Source organism: Stegostoma tigrinum, chromosome 22 (assembly GCF_030684315.1).
Source record: "Stegostoma tigrinum isolate sSteTig4 chromosome 22, sSteTig4.hap1, whole genome shotgun sequence".
In the NCBI taxonomy this organism is placed as follows: Eukaryota; Metazoa; Chordata; class Chondrichthyes; order Orectolobiformes; family Stegostomatidae; genus Stegostoma; species Stegostoma tigrinum.
Genome location: NC_081375.1, coordinates 38759377 through 38766274, shown reverse-complemented (window position 1 = coordinate 38766274; position 6898 = coordinate 38759377). Strand labels below are relative to the sequence as shown.

The window sequence follows — 6898 nt, the reverse complement described above, 5'->3', positions numbered from 1 at the left end:
ACTTAATAGGAAGGACTGTACTTATTTCCACTCCCAGGAACACAATCGTATTGAATTCAATGTTTTGAAACCAAAGAGAGCTAAGAAATATTGAATGTACCTGTGCCAGTGGATGCCTTAATGTACTTTTGAAAGAAATGAAAATAGGTAGATTGCCATTAGACTATTTGGTTGGCCTTCCCGAAATTCTCATTTTGATGGGACACACATATTGGATTTGGTTATTCAATTCAAAGGTTCACTGTGGGAGGAAATTGTCTTGAGCAATTGTGATATTTACTGTCCACTGAGGTAAAGATTTACTTTGAAGTAAATGCTGTCATCTCATCAGAAGAATGACAAACTAAAAACGAAAATTTGTCGGACATTGTTTCTTGCTGAAATGTAAACCTCTTTGCACTTTTTGAAATGCTGAAATAATTCTTGGAAGTTTATTTTGTGATTGTAGTTTGCTGCAATCACTGAGGGGTAGTTACCCAACGAGATCAATCATTGCATTTAATGTTGTGTGGTTTAAGCTGAAGTGAAATTTAGTCTAGAGATAAATAGAAAGTGAATATAGTAAGTATCAGTTGTGTTGTATTGGACCTGAGTAAAAATTAGCGCCAAGAGATACAAACCTGGCTCTCTTTCACCTTCGATTTCAAGTAATATGCTTCTTGAAATCTATGGCATTCTTAGACTTGTGAAATAAAGTGTATATTTCCTTTTAGTCACAATAAGCTGTTAAAAGAATACAAAATAATGCCTTGGCATGTCTGGTTTTCATCAAAAAATGTGATATTGTACAAGATGTTGTCTCTATATGGCTCATCAAGCCATTGTTGCTGGTAGGAGTATTATACAGTTAAAAACAGAGGGACAGGACAAACATGAACAAATAGGAAAGATAGTGTCTGTTACATAGGATTAAGGGAATTGAATGATAAAGCTGTAATTTGAGCCCAAATATCTGTAATATTTTTGAATTTCATTCTGATGCATCTAGAACATAATGTAAATGTTCTACTATTCAGAAAATATGGAATTTTTTTACTTCTACCTAATAATTTCAAATAATATTGGGGATTTACGTTTCCATTCTGTTAAAATATAATTTACATATATATAAGATCTATTCTTCTGAAGATTCCCTTCCAGGCTGAACAGTTCAATTTTCTGCAGTTGTCTCCCTCTCTATTCTTTGCTACTGGGGATCAGCCTTGTGAACAAGCCGAGCAGCCAGATTTAGCCAACAGCCTTGCACGGCCTCCAGCACTTCAATGTTTTTATTGTGTCTAAGCAACAAATTGGATGTTGTACTTAAGGTATAATATGACCAGCACTTTGCACACTCTGGTCTGACTTCCTCAGACTTATATTACGTTTCTTATTGTTTGTAGCCAAGGGCACATGCCCAGGCTTTCACCTGTGTTGGATTTAAGTCAGATGTTAGCCTCTGTTCAAAGACAGCCTGTTGACAATTCTACTTCTGATTTACTTGTTTCCCTGTTTGGAAATGACAGTCTTCAGCTCAACATCTGTACGCAGTTGAGATAAACAATTCACTGGTGTGAATGACACCAGGCATTGCACCATCTAATCAGCAGTCTAATTATATCATTCAATGAAATGCTTTTGTGTCTTTAATTCGCTATCTTAAATAGAGTCTAATTGTACTTTATTTAATCCCTTTGTCCTTGTACCGCAGTCCTGCTTTTAACCTGTCTTCTTGGCGGAGTGATGACAACATTTTGAATGTTATGTTAGCACTGAATTCTTTTCAAATTACCAAATAGATTAAAGGATCACGGGCTGAAAGAAAAAGATGCTTTGAATTTAAAATTTGCATTGTCATTAAATCCTGGGGCTTATAGAGTTTCAACCGACTGCTTCCATAGCAATGGGGGAAAAAAGTTTGTTGATCACAATTAAATATTGATAAGGTTAAATACATCCCATTATGCTGACTGAAAAGGAATAGCTTCCCGGGAACCAAATTATTCCTTGGGGAACTGAAAACTGGAGTCTGATCCCCAATGTAAATAGTACCTTTATCAAATCTAAAAAAACCTATTTGCAATTCAAACTGAAATGAAATGCATATTTTAGCTGAATTGGAAAAAGAGAAAGAAAATGCTGTAGAGAACTAAATAGTTAATGCACTTGGATACTATAGTCATCTGAGATGAGGAGGTATTTGAAATTGCCTGTCTCATTGAGTAGACAATATTTACATTGCCAAAATCCACATTGATTTTTCCTTCATTTTGGTTTGGAGCAATGAACTGGGAACTGTGAGCTAAAGATGTCTGTTAGAGTTAAGGTAGCAGCTTTTGTTAAAGGAAGACAGATCAAATAATTTTTTGTTTATTTGTGAGGCCAAGACTGGAAGTTAATTTTGAGGTAGGTTCCTGAACAGAGTTCTGCAGATGCTTCATCAGCTGTGATGAACATTATGTTTAAGCAGATAGCGGAAGTTGCCTATTAATGAGGTCAGTTCTTGGAAATTGGTTCCAGCATGTCTGGAAAAGGCCTACACTCAAGCAGATGGCATAACGGCAATTGAATGGTAACTGGGATAATGTGGGGAAGACAGTCAGTCTGTCAGGGAGTGGTCAGAGCATGAATTGAGTTTGAGACTGTGTTTTCTGTCTCAGTGAATTTGACAGTTAATGCTACAGTATGAAGATTTGAAAGCTCCCTGCCTAATCTGCCACGAGCCGCTCTTTAAAGCTCAGAAAATTTTTTAAGAAGTCAGAAGTATTACTTCCTTTATCTGAGTGAACTGTAAAGGAGACCCTGATCAATATCTTCACAAAATTAACGAAGAAACCATCATCAATGCCTGGAATAATGCATCATGAAAGTCATGTAAGTCATTTGGCCAGTCTTGTTATTTTACTTATCCCTTCGGTTTGTTTGTCTGTCTGCCTTTTGCATGAATGGAACTGAAAACAAGGGTTTGGGTTTAAAGCATTGACATCAATTATATTACATTGTTGTTTAAATTTGCTTTACTAATGTAATTATATTGTTAATAAATTGCTAAGTATTTTGTTTAAGCTACAATTCAGTGTTGAGAATTGATTATTCACAGAGTCTGGGATTGGTTATTCAAAAATCTGTTTAGGAACCATTGGGTCAATATTGAGAATCTTGGAGATTTCAATTTCACTATGTTGCAAACAATGACGGAAAGATTGATTTGGTTCAGCTGTCAGACCTGATGTTGTAACAAACTTATCTATTAATGAGTTTTCCATCAAGTAAAAACCAGCAACCTGAGAAGGAGTGCAACACTGATGCGTAACTGGGTGTTGAGATGTCGAGGTATCTCATTTTATCCGTATAGGTCCAGACCCACAAATACACATCAATCAACAGGAAAGCTGCAAAGTGAGCATTGTAAAGGTCTTACTTAATGCATCATGCATTCTCCTGACTTGGAGCCCGATTACACCATGCTACTTGCACTGGCTGAAGATTTTCTGGCACGTCAGTTGATGCACTCAGCATATTGTTGTGCATGTTTATCAGCATGGTCGTGTGTACCATCCCAATGACACTCTCATTTGAAATTTCTCAAGTTGAGCTTGTTTGCGACCTTTCCCCCCAGCAAACAAAACCCCGATTTCTCCGCAGCCCACCTGTGCCTGGACGATTCACAACATAATGCTTCCAACTCTATTCTTGCTGCATGATACATTTGGTCCGAATGTTAGATCAATTGGTGGGACCTTCTCTACAATGCTAACTGTTCATCTTTGTCTCCCTTCTTGGATTGCTGAGGCTAGGTGGGCAGCAGCAGTTCTTGGGAGTCTGGAAGCAGAAAATCAGAACGGGTAAATTGATATGGGGGAGAAATGGGGATCATCAACAATTTGCTCATCCTGGCAAGTCGCAGGATAAATAGCATGATAGCAGAATAGCTGAGAGCATTTGACATCAGTGAAAGCTGGGTGTAAGGGTGGCCACACTGGTACGTACATGAGATTGATGTGTATTATCTGGATGCTAAGTGTGAATTCTGAGTGACAGAGACACTAGCTGATTGAGTGAAAGATTGTACAATACATTGAGTAGCTGGTTGGGTGGATGCCATGTGAAGACATGTTCGAGGATGAGACTGCCAGATTTTCTGTGGCATTGCTGCTAAGTCCCCAGGTTTATACACTGGGTGCTAACCCTTTCGACTATCTGCTCTCACACCCTTCTGCATGTAGTTATTGACATCATCACAGAAGCATGCTATCTGTCATTCAACCCATCTGCATCATTAATGTCTCCAATACCACATTCATCATCCTGGAACTTCCATGCTCCATCTTTGAAATTCTGAGAAGAATCATTTAATGCAACTTCCCTGTAAGAGTGAACTGCTTGCCTTTTAAGAAGGACAGTTTGATTGGTCCATATATTATTGTCACCAACACTGAATGCAGATACAGCAGCAGTGTACTGAGGAATTGAGCAGTGAGGAAATTGTTCAGCCCAAACTACAATATTGGAAATGTGAATGGAAGAGCAGGTCATCTCGCACCATTAATGTATACATTTATTCCTGGCTAATTTCCAGCATAAGTTCCACATAGTCACCACTTTCTAAGAAGAGAAGTTTCTTCTGAATCCCATATTGGATTTATTAGTAAGTATCTTACATTGATGAAGCTGCAGTTTAGATTCAATCTCAAAAGGAAGCTTCTTCATTATATTATCCTTTTAACTTGGTTTATAATTTTAACAATCTCTGTCAGGCCACCTCCTACCCTGATCAGTCCTTCCTGATGTGACTGAATTAAAAATCCAACACCAGTATGGTAATCATAATAACTGAGTTAAATACATATTCTACATAAGTATGTCTTTTAAATTTAATCTTTAACTCAAGAATTAGTAGCTGCCGTCCTATTCCACGAGTCTGCCAAGAATTAATTCTAAAGTGTGTTGGTTACTGGACATGTCGCTGTGAATATTAAGTCGTGCCTGTATGCATTTAGCTTCAAATCCTTTAGTCTAGTCAATACTTATTCTGCACTCTGAAGTATAAAATCTGTAATCTGGAAGCAACAAGCTAAAATTCTCACCTAAGTCTATATTGGTGAGAATCTTCAAATATAAATTTTATTATAGCTTTAATAAGGTATAATTTTATATCAGATAACCTCAATTGTATAGAAGATATGAATTTGTTAATTTGTCCTGTATATACAGGTTCTTTTGTTGTGAAGTAATTTGAAGTGTATATCTAATCTCTTAGACAATTATAGCAAATATAGAACAAAAATGAAGTTGCTGGAGAAGCTCAACAGGTCTGGCAGCATCTGTGAAGGAAGAAACAGGGATAGAAAATAAAGAACTGTAGTTAAAGAAGTTTTGGTTCTTTAACATGAAATGGGCACAGTTTCAGCCTGAACTCAGAACCTTTGAATGTATATCTTTATTAAAATGAGAAGATCTCAGGGCATGGTGGTAATGTCATTGGACCAGTAATCCAAAGCCCTAGATTTAAATTCTGGAGACGTGAGTTTGAAGCCCATCGTGGCAGATGGTGGAAATTTGAAATCAATAGAATTGAGAATAAAGAGCTGGCCTAATGTTAGCCATGTAACTACCATTGATTTTTGTGAAAGCACATTTGGGCGTTTCCCTAATGTCTTTTAGGGAAAGAAATCTGCTGCCTTTACTTGGCCTACATGTGACTTCAGACTCTCAGAAACATAATTGGCACTTAACTGCCATAATTAGTGATGGGCAACTAATGTACATCCAGCTGATGATTCACTGTGTTCACACCCTGTTAACAAATAAATAAAACTTCCTAAAAACAATTTTCATTTTGCAATCAACAGGTATTTATGACATATGCTGTAGAGTTTATCGTGACCTTGATTGAAAACTAATTTAGTAATGATTTCATTCCAGAAAGGGCAGTAATTTATAGTTAACAAAGAAACAGTTTTACAAATAGCTGTTCATTCCTCATCCATCCTCATCGTGTCTGTGGCCTTTTCCATAGTCGACCAAGGCATCCTCCTTCAACACCTTACAACTGTCATCCTGCACCATTACCTCTCACCTGACCTTGGTTTCTTCCCTGCCTCATGTCTCATCCATATGATTCCTATTGGCAACATTGCCTGAAGACATGGCATTGGTTTTCACACGTACACCAATGATATGCAGCTCTATCTCAACTCCCCCACTGTTGCTAAACTGCTCATCCAGTATCCAACTTTGGATAAGCAGAGATTTCCTCCAATTGAATATTAGGAAGATTAAAGCCATTGTCTTCAGCTCCAGGTCCAAACTAACTTCCATGCATTAAAACTTAACCTCTGCCCCTGGCAACAGTTTGATCTTGGATGAGTTTCTGACTTCATATTCAGGCCATCACTTGTGTCATGTCCTGCAGTTTTTGATTCTCACTTTCCCTGGTCTGTTGGGTGAACTCTGGGTATCAATCACCCAAGAGAGCCAAGAGCAACGGAATATACCCAGTGTTCTTTACAAATGCAAAATACACTACAAAGAACACTGCAAAAATCTTACTACATGTAATCACAACTGAACTGCTTTATGTGGACTCGTCCGAGGATCAGGCCAAAACAGCTGATGAGCCTGCTTCATCCCAACTTCCAGCTGTTGATAAAAAATAAACCCTCCCAAGCTAGTTAACTATGCTAAGGCATGTTTTCTTTTTATCATGTGAACTTGCCCAGAGTCCAGCATGGACAGTCTTCATGATCTTGGCTGAGATGAAACAATAAAAAGTTTTCAGTGTCCATTGCAGAATGATGTTTGAAAATCAACATAAGATTATTTTCTACTTCCTTAAACTCCGTGGGGCATAACAACAACAAACACTTCATCACAGTGCATAAACGCTGTAACAATGAGCATTGCAATTCATAGATCC

At 37.6% G+C, this 6898-nt stretch overlaps 1 long non-coding RNA gene across 1 annotated transcript in view; it reads left to right on the top strand.

The window, feature by feature from the left end:
• Nucleotides 1-2651: 2651 nt before the first annotated feature.
• LOC132210861 (uncharacterized) overlaps nt 2652-6898 on the top strand; it is a 155687-nt gene continuing 151440 nt past the window's right edge. Inside the window, exon 1 of the long non-coding RNA XR_009447056.1 lies at nt 2652-2853. This is a non-coding gene — a long non-coding RNA (uncharacterized LOC132210861). The remainder of the gene's footprint in view (nt 2854-6898) is intronic.